Here is a 13,292-nt window from a genome sequence, read left to right on the forward strand (position 1 = left end):
AGCTAAGTACACGGATGACGGGAGGGACAGGCAGGATCTCTATACGGAAGGAACCACTGCCTGAAGAACCTTTCTCCCAAAAACAGCCTCCGAAGAAGCAAAAGTGTCAAATTTGTAAAATTTGGAAAAAGTATGAAGAGAAGACCAAGTTGCAGCCTTGCAAATCTGTTCAACAGAGGCCTCATTCTTAAAGGCCCAAGTGGAAGCCACAGCTCTAGTAGAATGAGCTGTAATCCTTTCAGGAGGTTGCTGTCCAGCAGTCTCATAGGCTAAACGTATTATGCTACGAAGCCAAAAAGATAGAGAGGTAGCAGATGCTTTTTGACCTCTCCTCTGTCCAGAATAAACGACAAACAGGGAAGAAGTTGGCGAAAATCTTTAGTTGCCTGTAAATAAAATTTCAGGGCACGGACTACATCTAGATTGTGCAGAAGTCGTTCCTTCTTTGAAGAAGGGTTAGGACACAATGATGGAACAACAATCTCTTGATTGATATTCTTGTTAGTGACTACCTTAGGTAGGAAACCAGGTTTAGTACGCAGAACTACCTTATCTGAATGAAAAATCAGATAAGGAGAATCACAATGTAAGGCTGATAACTCAGAGACTCTACGAGCCGAGGAAATAGCCATTAAAAACAGAACTTTCCAAGATAATAGCCTGATATCAATGGAATGAAGGGGTTCAAACGGAACACCCTGTAAAACGTTAAGAACTAAGTTTAAGCTCCACGGTGGAGCTACAGTCTTAAACACAGGCTTAATTCTAGCCAAAGCCTGACAAAAAGCTTGAACGTCTGGAACTTCTGACAGACGCTTGTGTAAAAGGATGGACAGAGCTGAGATCTGTCCCTTTAAAGAACTTGCAGATAAACCCTTTTCTAAACCTTCTTGTAGAAAAGACAATATCCTAGGAATCCTAACCTTACTCCATGAGTAACTCTTGGAATCGCACCAGTGTAAGTATTTATGCCATATCTTATGGTAAATTTTCCTGGTAACAGGTTTCCTAGCCTGTATTAAGGTATCAATTACTGGCTCCGAAAAACCACGCTTTGATAAAATCAAGCGTTCAATTTCCACGCAGTCAGTTTCAGAGAAATTAGATTTTGATGTTTGAAAGGACCCTGAATTAGAAGGTCCTGTCTCAGAGGCAGAGACCAAGGTGGACAGGATGACATGTCCACTAGATCTGCATACCAGGTCCTGCGTGGCCATGCAGGCGCTATTAGAATCACCGATGCTTTCTCCTGTTTGATCCTGGCAATCAAACGAGGAAGCATCGGGAAGGGTGGAAACACATAAGCCATCCTGAAGGTCCAAGGTGCTGTCAAGGCATCTATCAGGACCGCTCCCGGGTCCCTGGACCTGGACCCGTAACGAGGAAGCTTGGCGTTCTGGCGAGACGCCATGAGATCCATATCTGGTTTGCCCCAACGTCGAAGTATTTGGGCAAAGACCTCCGGATGAAGTTCCCACTCCCCCGGATGAAAAGTCTGGCGACTTAGGAAATCCGCCTCCCAGTTCTCCACTCCTGGGATGTGGATCGCTGACAGGTGGCAAGAGTGGGACTCTGCCCAGCGAATTATCTTTGATACTTCCATCATCGCTAAGGAACTCCTTGTCCCTCCCTGATGGTTGATGTAAGCTACAGTCGTGATGTTGTCCGACTGAAACCTGATGAATCTCAGAGTTGCTAACTGAGGCCAAGCCAGAAGGGCATTGAGAACTGCTCTCAATTCCAGAATGTTTATTGGAAGGAGACTCTCCTCTTGAGTCCATGATCCCTGAGCCTTCAGGGAATTCCAAACAGCGCCCCAACCTAGTAGGCTGGCGTCTGTAGTTACAATTGTCCAGTCTGGCCTGCTGAAGGGCATCCCCCTGGACAGATGTGGCCGAGAAAGCCACCATAGAAGAGAATCTCTGGTCTCTTGATCCAGATTCAGCGTAGGGGACAAATCTGAGTAATCCCCATTCCACTGACTTAGCATGCACAATTGCAGCGGTCTGAGGTGCAGGCGTGCAAAAGGAACTATGTCCATTGCCGCTACCATTAAGCCGATTACCTCCATGCATTGAGCCACTGACGGGTGTTGAATGGAATGAAGGGCACGGCAAGCATTTAGAAGCTTTGTTAACCTGTCCTCTGTCAGGTAAATTTTCATTTCTACAGAATCTATAAGAGTCCCCAAGAAGGGAACTCTTGTGAGTGGTAAGAGAGAACTCTTCTCCTCGTTCACTTTCCACCCATGCGACCTTAGAAATGCCAGTACTAACTATGTATGAGACTTGGCAGTTTGAAAGCTTGACGCTTGTATCAGAATGTCGTCTAGGTACGGAGCTACCGAAATTCCTCGCGGTCTTAGTACCGCCAGAAGAGAGCCCAGAACCTTTGTAAAGATTCTTGGAGCCGTAGCCAACCCAAAGGGAAGAGCTACAAACTGGTAATGCCTGTCTAGGAAGGCAAACCTTAGATACCGGTAATGTTCTCTGTGAATCGGTATGTGAAGGTAAGCATCCTTTAAATCCACTGTGGTCATGTACTGACCTCTTTGGATCATGGGTAAGATTGTCCGAATAGTTTCCATCTTGAACGATGGAACTCTTAGGAATTTGTTTAGGATCTTTAAATCCAATATTGGTCTGAAGGTTCCCTCTTTTTTGGGAACCACAAACAGATTTGAGTAAAACCCTTGTCCGTGTTCCGACCGCGGAACTGGATGGACCACTCCCATTAGTAAAAGGTCTTGTACACAGCGTAGAAACGCCTCTTTCTTTATCTGGTTTGTTGACAACCTTGAAAGGTGAAATCTCCCTTGTGGAGGAGAAGCTTTGAAGTCCAGAAGATATCCCTGAGATATGATCTCCAACGCCCAGGGATCCTGGACATCTCTTGCCCAAGCCTGGGCTCTTCCAGAGACTCAAACCAAAATGCAGCCGCAGCCGTGACAGGCGCAATGCATGCAAGGGGTTGTAATATAAAACCTTGTTGAACAAACATTTTCTTAAGGTAACCCTCTAACTTTTTATCCATTGGATCTGAAAAGGCACAACTATCCTCCACCGGAATAGTGGTACGCTTAGCTAAAGTAGAAACTGCTCCCTCCACCTTAGGGACCGTTTGCCATAAGTCCCGTGTGGTGGCGTCTATCGGAAACATTTTTCTGAATATAGGAGGGGGTGAGAAGGGCACACCGGGTCTATCCCACTCCTTAGTAACAATCTCAGTAAGTCTCTTAGGTATAGGAAAAACGTCAGTACTCGTCGGTACCGCAAAATATTTATCCAACCTACACATTTTCTCTGGGATTGCAACTGTGTTACAATCATTCAGAGCCGCTAACACCTCCCCTAGTAATACACGGAGGTTTTCCAGCTTAAACTTAAAATTTGAAATGTCTGAATCCAGTTTATTTGGATCAGATCCATCACCCGCAGAATGAAGCTCTCCGTCCTCATGCTCTGCAAATTGTGACGCAGTATCAGACATGGCCCTAGCATTATCAGCATACTCTGTTCTCATCCCAGAGTGATCTCTTTTACCCCTAAGTTCTGGCAATTTAGACAAAACTTCAGTCATAACATTAGCCATGTCTTGTAGAGTGATTTGTAATGGCCGCCCTGATGTACTTGGCGTTACAATATCACGCACCTCCTGAGCGGGAGATGCAGGTACTGACACGTGAGGAGAGTTAGTCGGCATAACTTCCCCCCTCGTTGTCTGGTGAATGTTGCTTAACATGTACAGATTGACTTTTATTTAAAGTAGCATCAATGCAATTAGTACATAAATTTCTATTGGGCTCCACCTTGGCTTTTGAACATATTGCACAAAGAGATTCCTCTGTGTCAGACATGTTTAAACAAACTAGCAATTAGACTAGCAAGCTTGGAAATACTTTTCAACTAAATTTACAAGCAATATGTAAAAACGTTACTGTGCCTTTAAGAAGCACACAAAAAACTGTCACAGTTGAAAAACAATGAACCGGATTAGTTATAGAAACCAAATTTAGCAAAGGATTGCACTCATTAGCAATGGATGATTAACCCTTAATATCAGAAAAAAACGGATAACAATTGAAAATATAAGCGTTTTTATCACAGTCAAAGCACAGTCTCACAGGTCTGCTGTGAGTGATTATCTCCCTCAAAACTAGTTTTGAAGACCCCTGAGCTCTGTGGAGACGTCCTGGATCATGCAGGGAGAAAAAGGCAGACTGTGACTGAATTTCTGATGCGTAGTAAAAGCGCCAAAATAGGCCCCTCCCACTCACACTACAACAGTGAGGGAAGCTCAGTAAACTGTTTTAATTTAAAACAAACGACAGCCATGTGGAAAATAACGCCCAAACAATTTTTCACCAAGTACCTCAGATAATTAAACGATTTAACATGCCAGCAAACGTTTAAAATCTAATTTATGAAATGTCATTAAAAGCCTGCTGCTAGTCGCTCACACTGCAAGTTAGGCTAAAAGTTATATGCATACAGTATTTTCCCAGTGAAATGCCATTCCCCAGAAATACTTAAGCGTAAACATACATACATATCAGCCTGATACCAGTTGCTACTACTGCATTTAAGGCTGTACTTACATTATATCGGTATTAGCAGTATTTTCTCAGTCAATTCCATTCCTTAGAAAATAATATACTGCAACATACCTCTTTGCAGGTGAACCTGCCCGCTGTCCCCTGATCTGAAGTTACCTTACTCCTCAGAATGGCCGAGAACAGCAAATGGATATTAGTTACGTCCGCTAAGATCATACACAAAAACTCAGGTAGATTCTTCTTCAAATTCTTCCTGAGAAGAAAACAACACACTCCGGTGCCGTTTAAAATAACAAACTTTTGATTGAAGATATAAAAAACTAAGTTTAATCACCACAGTCCTCTCACACATCCTATCTATTAGTTGGGTGCAAGAGAATGACTGGGTGTGACGTAGAGGGGAGGAGCTATATAGCAGCTCTGCTTGGGTGATCCTCTTGCACTTCCTGTTGGGGAGGAGTTAATATCCCATAAGTAATGATGACCCGTGGACTGACTACACTTAACAGGAGAAAATGGGTTTAGTGTCCCTTAAATAGCTGTTCTACTTTGACAAAATGCATCTTTATACAAAAAAACATTCTTTTAAAATATATTTTTGCTCTATTATATGTAATACAATCTTAAACATAATATAATTACTTAGAAATAGCCCATAATATAAAAGTTTACTGCTTATTTCATAAATAGGTGACTAACATGAGACAAAATCAACACAATATTTTACTTGGTGTGATTCATCAAATCCATTTAAAACAAACTGCACTGAATCATACTGAATAATTATTGTACTGAACAATATGGGCAAACAAGATGTTCAAAAGATTTTGCGGTTTAAGTATATACAACATAATTGACCTTAAAGCAGTAATTGTGTATTGCAGCATCGCATATAATCTGCAGCAACCCAGTAAAGAGATTTCAACATCAAAAAGCATATATTTTGCCAGCTATTTTTTTAATGTTTTTAAATAGATTAGTAGAAGGGAATGTTTGTAGCTTGCTGCCTAAGCCCTCTTGTGGGCAAAACTAGTATTACATTTCCTGGTAGAAGGGAGTCCCTTGAGAATCTATAGCTTATCGCCTGATGTGAAGACAGATATATATGAGCTTTAACTCTTATGAAGTAATCACTGTGCATTATGTAGGAGAACCAGAATTTATATTCCACAGACCGTTTAAAGCGCCATTATAGTGATCACATTTGATAGAGCATGTCATTTTACCAATAGCAATGCTGTAAACACATAGAGCTGTAGCGTCAATTCATGTTTTTTCTTCACTTTTCCCCAAAACCTATGACAGCTTGAGGGATCTTATGCACTACTTACAACCCAAACAGATCATGTCTCCCCAACATACCAAGTTTTCGTTTGTCAACTTATCTTCATTAACTGATGAAAACCCTCTTGGTTTAATAGTACAGTGCCTTAAGGAGACATATGTTGCTAGAATTGCTGCAACCTGCTTTTTATTGATTCTAGCCTTGTCGAACAAATGCTCCAGTATTTGGTTAGGAATTGTCTCAATTACTTCCACTTCTTAAATAGGAAATTAAAGGGACAGTCAACACCAGAATTTTTGTTGTTTAAAAAGATAGATAATCCCTTTATTACCCATTCCCCAGTTTTGCAAAACCAACACGGTTATATTGATACGCTTTTTACCCCTGTGATTACCTTGTATCTGAGCATCTTCTGACAGCCCGCTGATCACTTGACTTTTTATTTATTATCTATTGACTTGCATTTTAGCCAATTAGTGCAGTGTCTGCCACAAGCCACGGGCGTGATCACAAAGTTATCTATATGGCTGACATGAACTAGCTATCCCCTGTTGTGAAAAGCAAATAAAAAAGCATGTGATAAGAGGCGGCCTTCAAGGGCTTAGAAATGCTCATATGAGCCTTCCTAGGTTTAGCTTTCAACTAAGAATACCAAGAGAACAAAGCAAAATTGGTGATAAAAGTAAATGGGAAAGTGGTTTAAAATTGCATGCCCTATTTGAAACATAAAGGTTTTTTTGGGACTTGACTGTCCCTTTAAATTGATGGTAAATTCTAAATAACAACGGTTAGCTTTATTAAAACATTAGCTAATAAAATGTGCATTGAAACAAATTTTCCTTTCAATTTTGTTTTCTTTCATAAGGTGGTGAGAGTCCACAAGTCCATTACTCCTGGGAACTATTACCCAAGCTGTCGAGACCACAAGTAATTTTTGGGTGGGATAAAAAATATATTGAAAAGGCAGGCACAGCTGTCTGGAGGACTTTCCTACCAAAAGTCAACAGAAGAGGCAAACACATCAAAGTGGTAGAATTAGTAGAAAGGTCCAGAAGAATGAACAAGTTGCAGCTCTCTAAACTTGTTTAACAGAAGGCTAATTTTTAAATGCTCAGGAAATGGAAACTGATCTGGTAGAATGACCAGTAATGTGGATAGAGAGAGACTTTAAGTAAGCTCTATAAATTAAGAGTTTTAACCAAAAAATAAGGTATCGGTTGTGACCTTCTGGCCTTTTGCATAGACCAGAGAAAATAACAAAATAGAGGACCTTCTAAAATCCTATTGTAAGACTCACACCTTCACAACAAGAATTTATAGTTCAGTTAATATGGTTTTGTAGCTAGCTAAGCAATCCCAAATTAAACGGTATTCAATCTGGGTGTTATTTAAAGGGACATAATACTCATATGCTAAATCACTTGAAACCGATGCAGTATAACTGTAAAAAGCTGACAGGAAAATATAACCTGAGCATCTCTATGTAAAAAAGGAAGATATTTTACCTCACAATCTTCTCAGCTCAGCAGAGTAAGTTCTGTGTAAAAAGTTATACTCAGTTACTGCCCAGCTGCAGGTAAAAAAAAAATATATGAACAAATGAACTGCAGCCAATCAGCATCAGCAGTGCTGAGGTTATGAACTCTTTTACTGTGATCTCATGAGATTTCACTTAACTTTCATGAGATTTCATTGTAAACTTCATTAGACTGAATAGGGAAATAAGATGAGTGTGCACGAAGCTCAATCCATCGGCTGTCCCGGGACAGACATACTGATTTGCCGATTAAAGTCCTTTGCAATGGGGTTTGAATACTTAGGACATTTTGAGGTAAAATATCTTCCTATTTTACCTAGAGATGTTCAGGTGATATTTTCTAGTCAGCTTATTACAGCTATGCTGCATCACTTTCAAGTGTTTTAACATTTGGGTATCATGGCCCTTTAAGTAGCAACATTCTAGGTTATAGAATATTGAAGTATAATGAAACATACCAATTCGATATGCCCAATATATTTGTAACAGGTCTGATGAGTAAATTAGTTTTATCGAGTATAACAGTTTATACGGAGGATCAGGATAAGTTAACTTGAAACTTCTTAGATGAAATGCAGAGAGAATATGGTTAAGCTACGTAAGCAAGTTGTAACAGTCACAATGTTAATGCAAAAGAACCGTTTGATAACTTTGTTATGTATGAGTTCAGATCCAAGAGGCAAAACATAGTAACTTGATTACAGCTTTACACAGACTGAACTGGAAAGCAAAACAGGTTTAGTTCATTACGTTCATTACGTGAGTGAGCGAGTGTATGATGATACAATGTTTGTTTGCGACTTATGCGAAGACACACAGAGCTCGGTATATAGGTGAGTAATGTTCAAAGGCATAAACAGAAAGTAAAGATACTTACGGTTATAGAGTTACAAACTCTATGATGTTACGGTGAGATTCTTGGAGGCAAAGCAGTAAGAGAGCTATCCATAGTACACTGAAATGGAAACAGCGTGCAGGCAAAGTAAAGCAGCTGAGCACACAGGTGCGGATGATCTGGTATGGAGAACCTGAAGAGTAATTCCGTAATAAGCAATACTAAAGTTTAAGACACAAAGTCTTTAAGCACAAAGAGAGTAAAATAGTAACTCTCTACAGAACAAAGGTAACGCTTGAGCTGAAAAGCACAGGTACACTTAACAGACTTCAATATTCAGGCAAATTGGTAGTGATACTATCGGCTTTATATAGGGTGTATCTGTTAATGGGTGGAGGAAGATTTAAAGAGACATGACACCTATTTATTCTGAAGATAAATTTTATTTAAATTTCTAAGTACATCTAAATTGAGCAGAAAGCTTTCTACAGAATTTTGAGGAATAGGTCTAATAGTCTAAAAATGATGTTTTGTGGAAATAAAAAATGTATGCCTAGATTTAGAGTTTTGCGGCCAAAGGGGTGCGTTAGCTACGCGTGTTTTTTTTCTAGCGCTGCTTCTAAACAACACTGGTATTTAGAGTTCTCTGAAGGGCTGCGTTAGGCTCCAAAAAGGGAGCGTACAGGCATATTTACCGCCATTTCAACTCTCAATACCAGCGTTGCTTACGGTAGCGGCTAGCTAGAAAAACGTGCTTGTGCACGATATCCCCATAGGAAACAATGGGGCAGTTTGGGCTGAAAAAAAAACCTAACACCTGCAAAAAAGCAGCGTTAAGCTCCTAACGCAGCCCCATTGTTTTCTATGGGGAAATACTTTCTAAGTCTGCACCTAACACCCTAACATGTACCCCGAGTCAAAACACCCCTAACCTTATACTTATTAACCCCTAATCTGCCGCCCCCACTATCGCTGACCCCTGCATTATATTATTAACCCCTAATCTGCCGCTCCGTACACCACCGCAACCTACATTATACCTATATACACCCTAATCTGCTGCCCCTAACATCGCCGACCCTTATATTATATTTATTAACCTCTAATCTGCCGCCCCCAAAGTCGTCGCTACCTACCTACACTTATTAACCCCTAATCTGCCGACCGGACCTCGCCGCACCTATAATAAATGTATTAACCCCTAAACCGCCGCACTCCCGCCTCGCAAACCCTAAAATAAATAGTATTAACCCCTAATCTGCCCTCCCTAACATCGCCGACACCTAACTTCAAGTATTAACCCCTAATCTGCCGACCGGACCTCGCCGCTACTCTAATAAATGTATTAACCCCTAAAGCTAAGTCTAACCCTAACCCCCCCCTAAATTAAATATAATTTTAATCTAATGAAATAAATTAAATATTATTAACTAAAGTCTTCCTATTTAAAACTAAATACTTACCTGTAAAATAAACCCTAATATAGCTACAATATAACGAATAATTATATTGTAGCTATTTTAGGATTTATATTTATTTTACAGGCAACTTTGTAATTATTTTAACCAGGTACAATAGCTATTAAATAGTTATTTACTATTTAATAGCTACCTAGTTAAAATAATTACAAAATTACCTGTAAAATAAATCCTAACCTAAGTTACAATTAAACCTAACACTACACTATCAATAAATAAATAAATTAAATCAATTAACTACAAGTACCTACAATTAAATAAACTAAACTAAATTACAAAAACAAACACTAAATTACAAAAAATAAAAAAAATTACAAGAATTTTAAGCTAATTACACCTACTCTAAGCCCCCTAATAAAATAACAAAGCCCCCCAAAATAAAAAAATTCCCTACCCTAATCTAAATTAAAATAGTTAACAGCTCTATTACCTTACCAGCCTTTAAAAGGGCTTTTTGCGGGGCATGCATTTCTGAAGCACTGTAAGGCAGCAGTTTTGCAAGAACACTAGAGGGCAGCACTATTTCCTGTCATGTTGTGCTCCAGTTGCCTACCTAGGTATCTCTTCAACACAGAAAAATAATGGGAACAGAGCAAGTTTGATAATATAAGTACATTAGAAACTTTTTTTTTTATGTATACTCCGTCTGAATCCCAAATTAATTTTTGGGGGTTTTATATCCCTTTAATAATGGCTCAAATTTTAGCTGGGTGGTCAGTAAAATCAGCCGGGTGGTGCACCTGCTAAATAGGCTCTGGAGAGAACACTGCATAGCATTTAAAAACATAAGAAAAAAATACATAAATAACCAAAACAAGCTGGATGGAGACAACAGTTACAACGTATTGCTATTGTTAAACTGAGATATCTGGTGCTGACAGATGAATTTCATGTATGAAAGGAGAACTTTAGGGTGAGATCAGGTAAACGTAAGAAGACATTTTAATTTAATGGTTTTGCAAATAGTACTGTAAGCTTTGGGTTCTTCCCTTTAAGAGCCAACAGGTCTATCTAGTCTGATTATTCCTCTCTCAGCATTTCTACAAACCTCAATTTCAACAAAAACAAAAAATACAGGTTAAGCTTTAAAGGGACACTGAACCCAATTTTTTTCTTTCATGATTCAGATAGAGCATGCAATTTTAAGCAATTTTCTAATTTACTCCTATTATCAATTTTTCTTTGTTCTCTTGCTATCTTTATTTGAAAAAGAAGGCATCTACGATAAGGAGCCAGCAAATTATTTGTTCAGAACCATGGACAGCACTTGTATATTGGTGCTGTCCAATGAGAAAGGACAACCCAGGTTGTTCACAAAAAAAGGCCGGCATCTGAACTTACATTCTTGCTTTTCAAATAAACATACCAAGAGAATGAAGAAAATTTGATAATAGGAGTAAATTCGAAAGTTGTTTAAACTTGCATGCTCTATCTGAATCACGCAAGAAAAAATTTGGGTTCAGTGTCCCTTTAACCCCTTAATGACCGAGGACGTGCAGGGTACGTCCTCTTAAAAAAGTCACTTAACGACCAAGGACGTACCCTGCACGTCCTCGGTTTGGAAAGCAGCTGGAAGCGATCCTGATCACTTCCAGCTGATTTCCGGTTATTGCAGGATGCCTCGATATTGAGGCATCCTGCAATAACATTTTTTACCCCTCCGGTGCAGAGAGAGCCACTCTGTGGCCCTCTCTGCACCGGACATCGATGGCCGCATTCGTTGGTGGGTGGGAGCTGAAGTGGGAGGTGGGTGGGCGGCCATCGATGGCTTCTTAGTTAGAGAGGGGGGCGGGATCGGTTGCGGTATCGCCGGGGGCGCGCACGGGTGCGCGCGCGTGCACGGGGGGTGGCGGGCGGGCGCGTGCACGGGGCGGGAGCGGGTGGGAACCGCTACACTACAGAAAAAAGGTACAAGTTGATTGTCAAAAAATATATAATAAACTTATTTTTTTTAAAACATCTAAGGGATCAGGAAGGGGTGGGGGGTTGGTATTGGGGGGGGGGAAGCTACACTACAGAAAAGGGACATTTTTTTAATATATAACAGCATATTTTTCACTAAAATGGGTACTGGCAGACAGCTGCCAGTACCCAAGATGGCGCACATTAAGTCAGAGGGGGAGGGTTAGAGAGCTGTTTGGTGGGGGATCAGTGAGGTTGGGGGCTAATGGGGATCCTACACATAAGCATATGTAAATATGCTAAAAAAAAATGCACAAAAAAGCCAAAATTCTCCTTTTATTTTAGTACTGGCAGAGTTTCTGCCAGTACTTAAGATGGCGGGGACATTTGTGGGGTAGGGGAGGGAAGAGAGATGTTTGGGAGGGATCAGGGGGTCTGATGTTTCAGGTGGGAGGCTGATCTCTACACTAAAGCTAAAATTAACCCTGCAAGCTCCCTACAAGCTACCTAATTAACCCCTTCACTGCTAGCCATAATACACGTGTGATGCGCAGCGCCATTTATCAGCATTCTAATTACCAAAAAGCAACGCCAAAGTCATATATGTCTGCTATTTCTGAACAAAGGGGATCCCAGAGAAGCATTTACAACCATTTGTGCCATAATTGCACAAGCTGTTTGTAAATGATTTCAGTGAGAAACCTAAAATTGTGAAAAATGTAACATTTTTTTTAATTTGATCGCATTTGGCGGTGAAATGGTGGCATGAAATATACCAAAATGGGCCTAGATCAATACTTGGGGTTGTCTACTACACTACACTAAAGCTAAAAATACCCCAAAAAGCTCCTTACATGCTTCCTAATTAACCCCTTCACTGCTGGGCATAATACACGTGTGGTGGGCAGTGGCATTTAGCGGCCTTCTAATTACCAAAAAGCAAAGCCAAAGCCATATATGTCTGCTATTTCTGAACAAAGGGGATCCCAGAGAAGAATTTACAACCATTTATGCCATAATTGCACAAGCAGTTTGTAAATAATTTCAGTGAGAAACTGAAAGTTTGTGAAAAAATTTGTGAAAAAGTGAACGATTTTTTGTATTTGATCGCATTTGGCGGTGAAATGGTGGCATGAAATATACCAAAATGGGCCTAGATCAATACTTTGGGATGTCTTCTAAAAAAAAATATATACATGTCAATGGATATTCAGGGATTCCTGAAAGATATCAGTGTCCCAATGTAACTAGCGCTAATTTTGAAAAAAAATGGTTTGAAAATAGCAAAGTGCTACTTGTATTTATGGCCCTATAAGTTACAAAAAAAGCAAAGAACTTGTAAACATTGGGTATTTCTAAACTCAGGACAAAATTTAGAAACTATTTAGCATGGGTGTTTTTTGGTGGTTGTAGATATGTAACAGATTTTGGGGTTCAAAGTTAGAAAAAGTGTGTTTTTTTCCATTTTTCCTCATATTTTATAAATTATTTTATAGTAAATGATAAGATATGATGAAAATAATGGTATTTTTAGAAAGTCCATTTAATGGCGAGAAAAACGGTATATAATATGTGTGGGTACAGTAAATGAGTAAGAGGAAAATTTCAGCTAAACACAAACACCGCAGAAATGTAAAAATAGCCTTGGTCCCAAACGGACAGAAAATGGAAAAGTGCTCTGGTCACTAAGGGGTTAAACA

General features: G+C 39.8%; 1 protein-coding gene across 2 annotated transcripts in view; it reads right to left on the minus strand.

Moving 5' to 3' along the window:
* The window catches only part of TULP4 (TUB like protein 4), a 574,485-nt gene that overhangs the window by 251,838 nt on the left and 309,355 nt on the right, over positions 1-13,292 (minus strand). The window lies entirely within an intron of this gene.

This window comes from Bombina bombina, chromosome 4 (genome assembly GCF_027579735.1).
Source record: "Bombina bombina isolate aBomBom1 chromosome 4, aBomBom1.pri, whole genome shotgun sequence".
Classification (NCBI taxonomy): Eukaryota; Metazoa; Chordata; class Amphibia; order Anura; family Bombinatoridae; genus Bombina; species Bombina bombina.